Below are 14,295 nucleotides of genomic sequence, written 5' to 3'. Positions count from 1 at the left end.
CAACAAGCAACTAGGGAATCTTCTACCTCAGTTACAGGTCAGTCTAACACTTGGAACATGAGAATAAGCCAACTGTTTTTTTTTTGGCGTCTTTTATACGTAGGCCCCCATCTTTTTTTTGTTTTTTAATATTTTATTTATTTATTTGACAGACAGAGATCACAAGTAGGCTGAGAGGCAGGCACAGAGAGGAAGGGAACAGGCTCCCCACTGAGCAGAGAGCCCGACGCGGGGTTCGATCCCAGGACCCTGGGATCATGACCTGACCCAAAGGCAGAGGCTTTAACCCACTGAGCCACCCAGGCGCCCCCGTAGGGCCACATCTTAACCCACAGAAAGGAAGAAGGAAAAAATAATCCATCAACTATTTCCACAAACAGCCATGATGGACTAACAGGAATCCAATTAATCCTCCTGCCTTATACAACCAGAAAACTTGATAAAATGGATTAATAAAACAAAAATTTTCAGATATTGAACAACAGAGCAGGAGTGGGATTCTTGAGAATGTGGGAAAGGAAAATGAGGTGAATCCTATAAATGCCCCACCTCACACCCTTGAAGCAGTTTCTAGGATGCAGCATAGTGAGGATTTCAATGAGCCTGGAAATCTCAGAGGGTTGAGGAGACAGAGAATGATGCTCAGGGAGGCCAAGGCAGCCAGAATTTGTGGGAAAGCATACCAGAGAAAAGGGACTGCACAGAAAGAGCTCCAGAGATCTGCAGAGGCGTCCCCTTCGAGGATTTGACAGGTAGTGACCTGTCCTGTATGAGAGGAAACTATCTAAGATTGGTGAAAGGACCACTGAAAAGTAAATAGGCCAAAGAATTCCTAAAACTCATACAAGATTAAGAATAGTTCGTATTCCCAAGAAGTTGAATGAAAAGACCTCATAATACATGAGACATTAAGTCTTCAGAAGGTGTCAACTCTAAATTAGTTCTAGGAAAACAGGATCCTCTAGACCCACCCTAACAAATCTTCCTCAAAACAAAGCAAGTCTCAAAAAAGCATCAAAGAGATTTCAAAAAATTCAACTGTATGCCAAAAGTTAGACTAACATCATTGAAAGGAATACAACAAAATCCAGCACCCAACAACATAAAATTCACAATGTCTGACATCCAATGAAAATTTACCAGGCATATAAATTAAAAGGGAAATATGACCTATAACCAGGAGAATGACAAATCAATAGAAACAGATGCAGAACTGACAGAGACACAGAACTTGGCAGACAAAGATGTTAAAAGAGCTACTATAAATATGCTCAATATGCTCAAGAAGGTAGAGAAACACATGGAAGTGTTGAGGGATAAGTGAAAGATTTTTTTAAGCCTGAAATGGAAATTCTAGAAGTGAAAAATAGAGTATCTGAAATGAAAAATACACTGGATGGGATTAACAGCAGATTCGACACTTAGCTTCAAAACACAGCAATAGAAAAATATCCAGAATGAAGCACAAAGAGAAAAAAATACCGAGAACAAGAAAGGAAAAACAGAAAGAGACAAATGATGTACAGTAATACATCAAACAATTTAATATACATGTAATTGGGGTCCTAAAACTAGAGGGAAGAAGGTGATAGAAAAATATTTGGAGAAATGATGGGCAACGTTTTTTCAAACCATAAACCCACAGATCCATGAGGCTCAACAAAATCCAAAAAGGAAAAACAAAGCAAAACACACTCAGAAATATAATCAAACTTCTGAAAACCAGTGATTAAGGAAAAATGGAAAAAGGTACCAGATTACGTACAGAAAAACAAACACTTCTCCATCAGAACCTATGCAAATGAGAAGTCACTGGTGTAACAGTACTAAGTACTAAAAGAAAGACACTGTCAACCTAAAATTCTGTATCTGGTTAAAACATATTTCAAAATGAAAGTGGTAATATTTTCAGACAAAGGTTGAGAAAAATCCATTACAAGATATGCAATGCACTTAAATGCTCTCTAGGCAAGAAGAAAAGAGTATCAAGTCAAAACTTGGATCCACAGGAAGGAATAAATAACACTGGATATAGTAAATATATTAATAGATACGAAAGACATCTTTGTCTAAGTTTTTAATTTCTGCCTTGTTTTCTCCCAATTATTTGAATTTCAATAAAAATCTCTGCTTACAGCAGAAATGTAAGTAACTCCCCAAAAGAATCTCACTCTCATGGAAAAAAAAAATAGTCTCACTCTCATGAAGTAACCATTGTTAAGATATTCATATAGATTTCATAACATTAGTTGGGCATATTTCCATCTTTTTATAATCTCTAGAACAGTTTCTCACCATAGGAAGTATATGTTCCTTGAAAGTTAGAAATTACTCACTGGCAAAACGATCTGGCCCCAAAACCAATTTCTGGAGGAAATTCCTTAAACTTTCTTCCATAGTTCTTGGTTTACCCAGATTTTCTCCTTAACATAGTTTGAGTGTTTAACAATTCATTTCAATTCATTTCAAAGAGATTTCAAATCAACTGGCTTACAGTTTACAGTTTACAGAGAAAAGCTTTCTCTTTTCTATCTTTAAAAAAAAACACCTCTTATCCATATATATTCCCTTTATTCTTTCAAACTTTGGTTTTCTATCTTTCCTTGATAAGATTAGATTTATTTGTTTTTTAATCCTAAGAAACATCTCTTAGATTTTTCAGTTCTACAGTTTCTGTTTTTTAATGTATCTGTTTCTGCTTTTATCTTATTTATACTCTTTCTTTCCCCTAGGCATTTATTTTGTTGGTTTTATTTGTTATACTGAATTCCACAGTTGAGTTCATTTATTTTTTTAATCAATTTACTTCTAAGGTTGGTATTAATTTAGCCTAAGTCTCATTTCAGCTAGCTGAATAATCAATTATTATATATTTGATCTCCTCTTTCACTCAATATTTAAGAACAGTTTCTATTTGGTTTTTCCAAGTGGTTGTAGTACATTTTAAACTTCTGTTGCAGGAAGAAAATGGACACAAAAAGTCTCAGCTTTTCTGTAATTTACTGAGGTTTTTCCTTTGTGGTTTAACCTAAAATTTATGGGGGTCATTTTGTTGTTGTTGTGGCATGGTCAACTGGAAAAGCATTCTTAAGCTCAAATTTAAGTGAAAGCTTTAGAAGTGACTAAATAAGCACCATTATGAAAGCAATGTAAGTTTTGCACTACAGTCAGTCTTTTACTTTTAACTAGCATTAAATGCATCCGTATACTAAGAGTAAGGACAGAGGTTCTCAGTTTTGCACCTAACCTAATTTTAATGTTTACATTGCTAGATGTGTAATAGATAAAAAGAGTTTAATGTAAGACTCTTCTAACTTAAAGGAATGTCCAAAGTTCTTGAAAGTTTCAATAGCTTTTTAAATTCATTTCCATGTTAAACACTTCCATATTCATCTTTAATTGAAATTAAAGTAATAAAATATTGGTACATCATCCATGTCAAACACCATTTTCTAAAAACCAAAAATGCATCCCTCCTTCTTCTCTAAAATGGTAAAATTTTACTGATTTGACTAGTGAGTAGCAAGTTAGAACTATGATCTTTCTTGTATAAGATACTATACTCCAAAGATACTATACTCCAATTAATACATCTTTTTTTTTTTAAGATTTTATTTATTTATTTGACAGAGAGAGATCACAAGTAGACAGAGAGGCAGGCAGAGAGAGAGAGGGAAGCAGGCTCCCTGCTGAACAGAGAGCGTGATGCGGAACTTGATCCCAGGACCCTGAGATCATGACCCAAGCCGAAGGCAGCAGCTTAACCCACTGAGCCACCCAGGCGCCCCCAACTAATACATCTTTGATTACAGTAACTTTTAAGGAGCTCTATCATATCAGAAATTTATACTGAACTAGCTACATCACTGGTTTTGCAAAATCTATGCTTCTGCAGTTTGAACCAGAATACACTTTCTTTTCTAATCCTGATTAAAAGTTAGTATCTGGGGGCACCCAGGTGGCTCAGTTGGTTGAGCAAATGCCTTCAGCTCAGGTCATGATCCTGGAGTCCCCGGATGGAGTCACGCATTGGGCTCCCTGCTCAGCAGGGAACCGGTCTGCTTCTCCTTCTGCCCCTCCCCCTGTTCTTGCTCTCTCTCTCAAATAAATAAATAAAATCTTAAAAAAATAAAAGTTATTTTCTGAAGTCGAACTTTTGGTTTTACCCCAAGAGAAAGAGATGGATGAATCCCGACTCTACTGGGAGTTAACTTTAAAGTAAGCCTTATTGGGACACCTGGATGGCTCAGTTGATAGAACACATGACTCTTGATCTCAGGATTGTGAGTTCAAGCCCCACCACTGGGCCTGGAGCCCACTTAAAAAATAAAAAAGTAAGCCTTATTAAGACTCCGTTTCTTGAGGGGGGGGGCGCCTGGGTGGCTCAGTGGGTTAAAGCCTCTCCCTTAGGTTCAGGTCATGATCTCAAAGTCCTGAGATCGAGCCCAGCATTGGGCTCTCTGCTCAGCAGGGAGCCTGCTTCCTCCTCTCTCTCTGCCTGCTTCTCTGCCTACTTGTGATCTCTATGTCAAATAAATAAATAAAATCTTTAAAAAAAAAACAAAAGACTGTTTCTTATACATGAAATAAATGCAATAATAGTTTACATCTCACAGAGTTATAGGGATAGAATCTAATAATACATATAAAGTGTCTGTCACAGTGCCTGGCTCACAGTGAACATTAAATATTAACTATTATTATTATATTTTTGTTTTCCTCATGTCAGCTTTCTTTTTTTTTTTTAATTTACTAATCCCAAACTCTGTAAATGGCCACATTAGCTATGTCTCCTCATCTAAGATCATGTATGGAACAATAAACATCTCAATGCCTTTATTAACTAACTGATAACAGATACTAAATTGAGTACCTCTCAACTATGCTTAACTACTATCTTTTTGTTTCCAAAGAATCCAGCGTAGTTTAGAAAGTATTTCATCTTTCCACTGAAAGCTTTCATGATCAGAGAATGAGTTTCTATCATACCTATTTATTTTAGTCTTCAAAAAGTATCTTTTCTCTCTAACCAATAAACTATAACCCATAACAACAAAACCTCTACTTTAGTAGTCAAGTGACCGATTGTTCAATTTCAATAGCTATGCCACTCAGTTATAGCTTTCATTTGAAAAATGGAATTCTTGTACTTTACCATCTTCAGTTTTCAAATAGATTAATATCATTTTCAAAAATACCACTAAAGGGGCGCCTGGGTGGCTCAGTGGGTTAAAGCCTCTGCCTTCGGCTCAGGTCATGATCCCAGAGTCCTGGGATCGAGCCCCACGTCCGGCTCTCTGCTCCGCAGGGAGCCTGCTTCCTCCTCTCTCTCTGCCTGCCTCTCTGCCTAGTTGTGATTTCTCTCTGTCAAATAAATAAAATATTAAAAAAAAAAAAAAAAAAAAATACCACTAAAGATACATTAGGTTGCTAAAGTTTATTGCTACACAAAATCACAGGTGCACCTGAGTTAGAGGAAGGAGTGTGGTACAGAAAAATAGTACAGCTTTTAACTAGCTATACCGGGTCTTCAGATGGCTACCTTTTAAAACTTTTAGAAAAGGATATAACTGTGATTTGTCTCTTTCTCTTGAGGGTGAAACCAAAAACTTTCCTTCTAGTAAGAAAAGTATATGCCTCCTTTCATGAAACTTAGCTATCCTAAAACCCATGGAGTTGGAACAAGTCACATTTCACCCTAAATTGTTCCCACCCCAACCTCTAATAGCCAAGTATTCTTTTGACAACCAACTCTCAGTAATCTTTCTCAAACTCAGAAATAATTATTTTAAAAGTTCCTTACAGAGAACACAGAGATTACTCATTAAACCAACATAACACATTATCAGGTTTTTGCCACCTGTCCCAGGCCTAGGACTTGTCTTAAAATAACTAAGCCATATTTTCCCTTTCTCATTTTAAAAATTAAAGAAAAGGAACATTTTTTTTAAAGGAACAACTTTTTTTTTTTTTAAAGATTTTATTTATTTATTTGACAGAGAGAAATCACAAGAGAGGCAGGCAGAGAGAGAGGAAGGGAAGCAGGCTCCCCGCTGAGCAGAGAGCCCGATGTGGGACTCGATCCCAGGACCCTGAGACCATGACCTGAGCCGAAGGCAGCGGCTTAACCCACTGAGCCACCCAGGCGCCCCTAAAGGAACAACTTTTAAACAAAATCGTAAAGAAGTTACTTTTTAAATCAGAAGGCATAGTTTACTAGATACATATTATATGCTAAACCATATACTAAGTGCTTTGCCTAAGTTTATCTTATGTAATCTATGTAAAGTTAGGTGGGAAGTAATCATATAACAAGTGTGAGGGTTGGGAGACCTACCGGAATAATTTTATCTAAGATTCAAGAAATTCAGCAAATAGGACCAATGAAATCAACAAGTAATTGAAAGTAAAATGAGCCATGAATAGGCTGCTTACAGGCCAGGAGGTAAATTTAAAAAAAGAAACAAAACAAAACACTACAAGCAGTTACAATACACTTTATTCTGTTTCTTGCTACACATTATAGACTAGTTGTGAGTACCTGATATTTGTAAAGAAGTAAACTCAATTGGACTCTGGATTCCTTCAGTATAAAGACAACTTCCAAAATCAAAATTACAAGTGAAAACTGCTATTTAAAAGTTAAAGTCTAAAAAAAAAAAAAAAAAAAAAAAAAAAAAAAAAAAAAAAAAAAGTTAAAGTCTAGCCAGCACACTAAAACAAACAAAAATAAAAGGTATAAGGATTAGAGCAGAGAGAAGTTACAAGGAGTGATACAAAAACCTAGGAAAGCACAGATTCTAGGGTAGAAGGTCTGGATTTGAATCCCAGCTCATAACGTTGGGCAAGTTAACGACTACTTCATTAGAGCTTTTATAAGGATCAAATGGGTTAATATGTGTAGTGCTTACAATAAAAGCCTGGTAAATATAGTAAATATAGTATAACTATATAGTAAAACTGTCCTTTGTAAGCAATATGATTTTCTATACAGAAACCCAACAGACTCAAGAAATTATCAGAAATAAGAATTCAGCAGCTTGCTAACTACACATAATTCAATTAATCTCTTATAAGCCAACAGAGAAGTGGATTTCTGGACCATTTTCTCATGGAAATGTTCAAAAAAGCTTAGAGAATAGTACCAAGAATTATACCACTACCACCCCCAATACCAGAAGTGCATACTCTGTGTGTGTGTGTGTGTGTGTGTGTGTGTGTGTCTGCATGTGTGTGATCTGGGGACACGAATCTGAATTTAGTGGTCTCTTCTTAGATAAAAAAAGGATCAAAGGGAGATTTTAAAAAGGACAAACAGGGTGCTGCTTTTGATCAAGAGCATAACTTTAGGACTTATGTTCACTGAAATCCTATCAACGTCAATGATAGTGCTGAGAAATAATTATTCTTTGGGTGGCTCAGTGGGCTGGGCCGCTGCCTTCGGCTCAGGTCATGATCTCGGGGTCCTGGGATCGAGTCCCGCATCGGGTTCTCTGCTCAGCGGGGAGCCTGCTTCCCTCTCTCTCTCTCTCTGCCTGCCTCTCTGTCTACTTGTGATCTCTCTCTGTCAAATAAAAAAAAAAAAAAAAAATCTTTAAATTGTAAGCCTTGGGAATCTTTGCTTTTTAAAGTGCCTACTTTAAACAATGACCACATCAACTGAGGCCAATCTGGTTTTATCCCCATCCAGTCTCCCCTCTACTCTGGATAATAATGAAATAGATCCCAGATATATCCTTGTATCCACTATCATTTAAGTACATATCTCTAAAAGGTAATTATTTACTTTTTAAATTTATTTACTTTTTATATTAAAATTATTTACTTTTTATATTTTAAAATTACTCATTTTAAAATATAACTACATACTATTATACCTAAAAATTACCAATAATTTTTTAGTATCAAATATGCAGTTAAAATTTCTTTGATTATTTCATAAATATTTACGTATCAAAATCTGGACCTAGATAAAGTCCAATCATTGCTATTAATCTCAGGTTTCCTTCTCATTTTTCTTTTTTTGTTCCCTACAATTTGTTTGCTGAAAAAAACAAGCTATGTGTCTCAAGGACTTCCCCAAAGCCTAGATTTTGCTAACTGCTTCTCCATGGTATCATTTTATTTGTTTCCCTGATTTCTAGGTTTCCTATAAACTGGTGGTTGGAGCTAGCAGCTTGATGAGATTCAGGTTCAAGTTCAACTTACTAGGTTATACTGTGACTTTTTATTGAGAGCAATCTAATGTCCTCTCTCTGTGTGATGTTAGCAGCCACCAATAATCTTTACTTAGGCCCAGGAATTCACTACAAAATGGTAATGTTCTATTTATCACTCCTTTCTCATTTATCAACCGGAATACTCCCCAGAAAAGAAACTTCCTCTCTTCAACTATTTGGTTACACTCAGGTACAGCCGACTCTTTAGCCTACTCCCAAGAAACCAAATGAGAGTTGTTGTTGTTTTTTTAACTAGCATTATGAACTCGTGGATTTAAATATATTTGATATTATTGATTATATTGCAGTTATACTTACTGATGTTCAAAATGCCTCATCTTTGGCCAGTCAGACCCCATTCAATTAAGCACCTTTGTTGTCTTACCACACTCTGTTAGTGTTTGATAACCACCTTGCAAAGATTTCAAGTCCCCATGTCTGGAATCATCGTTAGCCATAAGACACTTTCCATATTCAAGTAGTTTCTTTCTTATTCTGTAGTCCTACTAAATTAAAAATCACTAGTTTTGAATGATAAATCAGCTGTGTTATATACTCTGGATATTACAGCTGAACATGGACCCAGAAGTTTTAACACTATTTCTCACTGAAGTCTACTTTCAGCATTCCACTGAATGCAAAAAAAAAAAAAAATAAGAAGAAAGAAAGAAAGAAAGAAAAAAGGCATCATATACCATTCAAAACTAGATTTTAAATGCTTCACTTTGAAAGACGGGAACAGAAAGATTCCTAATCTATTCTCTGCTGTCATTTTGGCTCTGGAAAGTGTTTTTTCATGTTCTATTCCAAAATTCAGGGATGGTTTTTAAAAATGCATAATAAAAAATCTACTGTTTTTTTCTTTGATAAATTGATAAAATCATCAAGTACGGGAAATGGTCAAACTCCTAAAGGCTAAATTATTTTGTACCATAATTTAGACTTTTATAAAATCCTCATAGCCCACCTTTAAAATTCATAACTGTAAATATGAACTTATAAGTTCTATTTGAAATACCAAATATATTTACTATGCTGTGTCCCCTTGAAATCATAGAAATGGCATTATCAGTATTAAAGAAATATTTATCTTATTTTACTAAAAAACTAATTAAACATTTAAAGCCCTGTCACACTACAGAGCTAGCTAGCATGCATCACTATGAAAAAGCAGGATCCTATACTCACTGACCATTTCTTCACAAAATACTGAAAAGACAAGGCTTTAGTGGTCAAGAACTGCTTGCATCCACAATTTTTACCATTTTGATATTAAAGCACAATCAGAAATCACATTACTGAAGGGGTGCCTGTGTGGCTCACTCGGTTGGGCATCAACTCTTGATTTCAGCTCCGGTCATAATCTCAGGGTCCTAAGATCTAGCCCCACAGCAGGCTTTACACAGAGATCCCTCTCCCTTTGCCCCTCCCCTTGCTCCTGCCCTCTCTAAATAAATAAATAAGCAAACAAACAAACAAATAAATAAATAAAATCTTTAAAAAAAAAATCCCATCACTGAATGTCAATTCTCCCTGCAAAAAGCAGACATGAATTGATAACCTGGTACAATTTCTTTTCCTCACAGATTAAGTGAACCCCTTCCTGCAGCTAACCTTGTGAGGCTTTGATCACAGGAGGCAATGCAACTTCTTCAGGCAACACTGGCTTTAAACAAAGGCCACCAAACACCACAAATAACAACAACAAAACAAAGTAACAACAAAGACTCCTCTGCTGCAGTAAGGGTTTCTCAGTGATAAGCGGTAACACATCTCTATGAAGTGCTGGTATGTTCTCTGAACATCAGTGCTTTCATCCAACTGAAAAACAAAAATTCTGCTAGCGTGCACACATGACAGTAATTGCTTTTCCAGATGGTATGCCTTTGATAAGGGATTTTTGCCAAAAGCTCATTTTACTTTCTCTCCAAGCATAATATTTGCCATTAACTTTGAAACTGGTTTTACAAGCTTCTCACTCGTAGTGTGAGTTGACCTGTTTTTTGCTATGAGAAGAATAACCGTGAATGATACTTCTCCTCTCTCTTTAGCAACAACATTCATTAATCCCACACTGAGAAGCATTATTTTATATAATTTGTACACATTTCACTTTTCATCACAAGTCTAAAAAGTAGTATTTCCCAGACAGAAATACTAATTCATTTCCCCAGGGTGGCACGGAAGTGGAAGGGCAGAGCTTGTGCCCTTTCCACCGTGCCACAGAGAAAACTGTATCAGGGAAATAATACGATTCCCTTAATATACCCTGTAGACATTTGTTTTCAAATGTTCTGAGTTCAAATAAAGTATTTTTTAAAAGTACCATTTTAACTTAATGTAAACTAATCTAAGATACAACCTTATATATGTTCGAGGGCCATAATTCAGGTACTGATTTTATTTTGTTTGGCTCCTCCTCGAAAAAACCAAAATCTCACAATCTCAAAATCTAAAGTCCCCTCAAAAAAAATTAAGAAAATACTGTCAAAATGTATTATAACTTCTGAGCACAAGTTTGTGAAATTTCCACTTTTTTTCATTTTCAAAGGGGAAAATGAAAAATATTAAAGAAAGCTATCATGTGCAAATGCTTGTAAATAAATGGGGAGATATAAGAAATTGATGAATTAGAGATATCCTCATTTAGTGAATTAAGCAAATAAATTTAGCCTATATAGCACTTTCACAAGTAGAACCATAAATAGTTAACAACCAAAACCAAGTAGTCAGCAAATTGATCAGAACTTCCTATTCCCTAATCTTAACTTCTGTTGAGATCTGAACATAGAACTATATTACTTAGAAAGGGCTTCCAAAATTTGATTTTATGTGCTCATTTTAGAATTGTTTTTAAATGGTTTTCAGATGACTGTATTTAGCTTCCCTAGCCCCAAGAGTAAACATTTGAAATGAAAGATTTCTTCAACTTCATTTATAATAAAGCTATAGAATAATTTCTATTCTTCCCCATATCTAGAAACATGAAGTTACAGAATCATTTACATTCTTCCCCGTATCCAGAATCGTTCTTTGCAAAGCTTGGACAGTCAATGAATGTTATTAAATATTATTGGAAAGAAACCAAAAAAAGGTATCTTTAAAAAATAAGCAAAATGGTTCTGATAACAAGACATTTATATATTTAATTATCATTACTTTTTGATTCAAAATGACACCACAACATTTTTAAAGAAGTACAATATATCTACTAGGCACCAAGAGCAGTTTTAAAACTTATTATCAAAGCAACTGAATTCTTCTTCACCTGCTATTTGATTCAAGGTAACTTTTCTTTCACAAACATTTCTCAGTTATACCAACCCATTTAGAAGGCAGCCATATAACTAAAGCAGTCTAAGGATTTTCTAATATTATGGAATTATTTACTGTCTTAGAATTTATTGCTTTATATATTCTTCTTCTGAAACAGAACAAAATGAAATTAATAATCCTTGCAGTAAGTGATACATTATTCTGATTTTCTTCTTTGTATTCTAGCAAGATTAATCTATAAACCTCTACAATGTATACAGAGAACCAACCAACTTTGACCTGCCCCTTAAAATAATTACTTTCCAGGGGGCCCTGGGTGGCTCAGTGGTTAAAACCTCTGCTTTTGTCTCAGGTCATGATCCCAGGGTCCTGGGATGGAGCCATGAGTCAGGCTCTCTGCTCAGTGGGGAGCCTGTTTCCCCCTCTCTCTCTGCCTGCCTCTCTGCCTACTTGTGATTATCTGCCAAATAACTGAATAAAATCTTTAAAAAAATTATTTTCCATACTTTTTTCTTATTTGGAAAAAACATAATTAAAAGAAAAAACAATTTGTTTTTAAATAAACACCTAACCAAGTATATATCCTGTTTGGAATATATGTGTATTTAGAAATAGAGTACTATGTTTGTTTTCTGTTGACACTACATTTCCTTTGATTATTTTCAACTGTCCTATGTAGTCTTTAAGGTAGGGATCCACCCCACGATTTGGAAGTGTCACTTGGTTCCTTACTTATCTCCCTTTCTGGTCCAAGTGAAACTAACCCAACAGATTCCCAAAGGTCCTACATGAACAGTCTATGAAGAATAAAAGTGACACTTCTTGGTAAATAGAAAACACTGAATAATAAATTTAGAAGAGGAACAAAAAGGTTTCCAAATCAAACTAAAGGACAATCGCTGAGATCTCATGTATCATGTGAGCTGACTTGGTTAGAGGGCTGAATTCAGCTGCTCATCCCAGAGGGTCATGACATAAAATAATTACTAAATTGACACTTATTTATTCCAGTTCTTCTAACATAGTTTACTCAGTCTTAACCTGCACCCAGTAGATTTCTTATAATTGAACATGCTTTACTAATTATAAAGACTATCTTCCTTTAAAATCTGGATTTTTTTCTCAACTAGTTTTAGGGGGAAGTGGGTAAGGAAGGTTGAATGAACTCTTCTCTAAAAGCTAACTGTTCTCAGAGCTCCTGGGTGGCTCAGTCCATTAAGCACCTGACTGACTCTTGGTTTCAGCTCAGGTCCTGATCTCAGAGTCATGAGACTGAGCCCTGCCTCGCGCTCCATGCTGAGCGCACACTCAGCTTAAGACTTTCTCTCCCTCTCCCTCTGCCCCTCCCCAACAAGCTTTCACACGCTCTCTCTAAAATAAATAAATCTTAAAAAAAAAAAAGAGCTAACCATTCTAACATAAAAACTTCCAAACTTATGAAATCTATATATAGAAAACAACATTATAAAATGACTTCCAAGGAGTCAAATTAAAGTAAATTTGTGCTTCAAATACCTCAGAAAAAGCAGAAATTCTAAATGTTGATGTCTTCATTTGGGACCAAAATTTCCTAATGCATGCTCTTGCTGATGGTCCTTGATTTTATCATCAGAGTCAGTTCCAGTTACATTTCCACTAATATGCACAGATCTAAAGTAAGAAAAAGAAGATACATTTATTTAGTCTACTGAAAACATTACAGACTTTATATTCTACTACATATTACTGTTTCCCTGTAAGCATGCAAAGAATCTTATATGGATGCTTTATTTCAAGAAATGCCAATTCTCGAGGCACCTGGGTGGCTCAGTTGTTAAGCACCTGCCTTCGGCTCAGGTCATGATCCCAGGGTCCTGGGATCAAGCACCATGTCGGGCTCCCTGCTTGGCGGGAGGCCTGCTTCTCCCTCTCCTACTCCCCATTTGTGTTCTCTCTCTTGCTGTGTCTCTCTGTCAAATAAATAAATAAAATCTTAAAAAAAAACCCACCAGAAATGCCAATTCTCATTCTTGTCCCACTACAGACTTTAAAAATTAAAATTAAAGATTAATGGCTAAATAAAAAATTAAATTTATAAGAGATCATTAGTTACTCACTTTAAAAGGTTCATATCCCAGTGCAGCTATACAGAGCAAGCTGGGTTTTGCACTGGTATTCCAAGGAGATCAGGACCCTCATCTATCAGCTTACTCATCAGAGCTGCTGAGGTCACCCCAGCAGCAGGGGCCTCGTAAGGTGTTTCAGGTAAAGTGCAACAGTAGGAGGAAATGGGATTCCTAGCAGAAGACATCCCAGTGTAATGGCTAGCATTCATTACTGGGTCGTTGGCAGTGGGATAGGACAAACTTTTTTTTAAACTAATGGTAGTACTGTCTTCCCACTTTTATCTCAAAGCTAACTCCTAGAGGTCCCTGGGTGGCTCAGACGGTTAAGTGTCTGCCTTCAGCTCAGGTCATGATCTCATCAGGCTCCCTGCTCAGCAGAGTCTGCTTCCCTCTCCCTCTACCCCTCCCCCAGCTTGTGCTCACTCACTCACTCTCCTGCTCTCTCTTTCTCTCTCAAACAATAAAATAAAAAATATAAATAAATAAATAAATAGTTAAATGAATAAAAACTCCTAACAATGGGGGGACTAGGCAGACATCAGAAAATGCTTAAGAAATGTGAAACCTACTGGCTTTCATTACTTAAAGCCTAACTAGTTTAGGCTTTACCACCCAGGGTTAAGCTTCTTACTAAATGTAATATTGCCTTTAGATCACAAACACACAGTGCATTAGGTCCAGAGAAATCATTATAT

At 35.9% G+C, this 14,295-nt stretch overlaps 1 protein-coding gene across 1 annotated transcript in view; it reads right to left on the bottom strand.

Annotated features, from left to right (window-relative positions):
* NCOA1 (nuclear receptor coactivator 1) overlaps nucleotides 1–13,145 on the bottom strand; it is a 184,012-nt gene extending 170,867 nt beyond the window's left edge. Inside the window, exon 1 of the mRNA XM_045979119.1 lies at nucleotides 13,011–13,145. The gene's annotated coding sequence lies outside the window, so the exon portion shown is untranslated. The remainder of the gene's footprint in view (nucleotides 1–13,010) is intronic.
* Nucleotides 13,146–14,295: the final 1,150 nt, after the last annotated feature.

Source organism: Meles meles, chromosome 15 (genome assembly GCF_922984935.1).
Source record: "Meles meles chromosome 15, mMelMel3.1 paternal haplotype, whole genome shotgun sequence".
NCBI classification, from domain to species: Eukaryota; Metazoa; Chordata; class Mammalia; order Carnivora; family Mustelidae; genus Meles; species Meles meles.
This window is presented reverse-complemented; position numbering and strand designations above follow the sequence as displayed.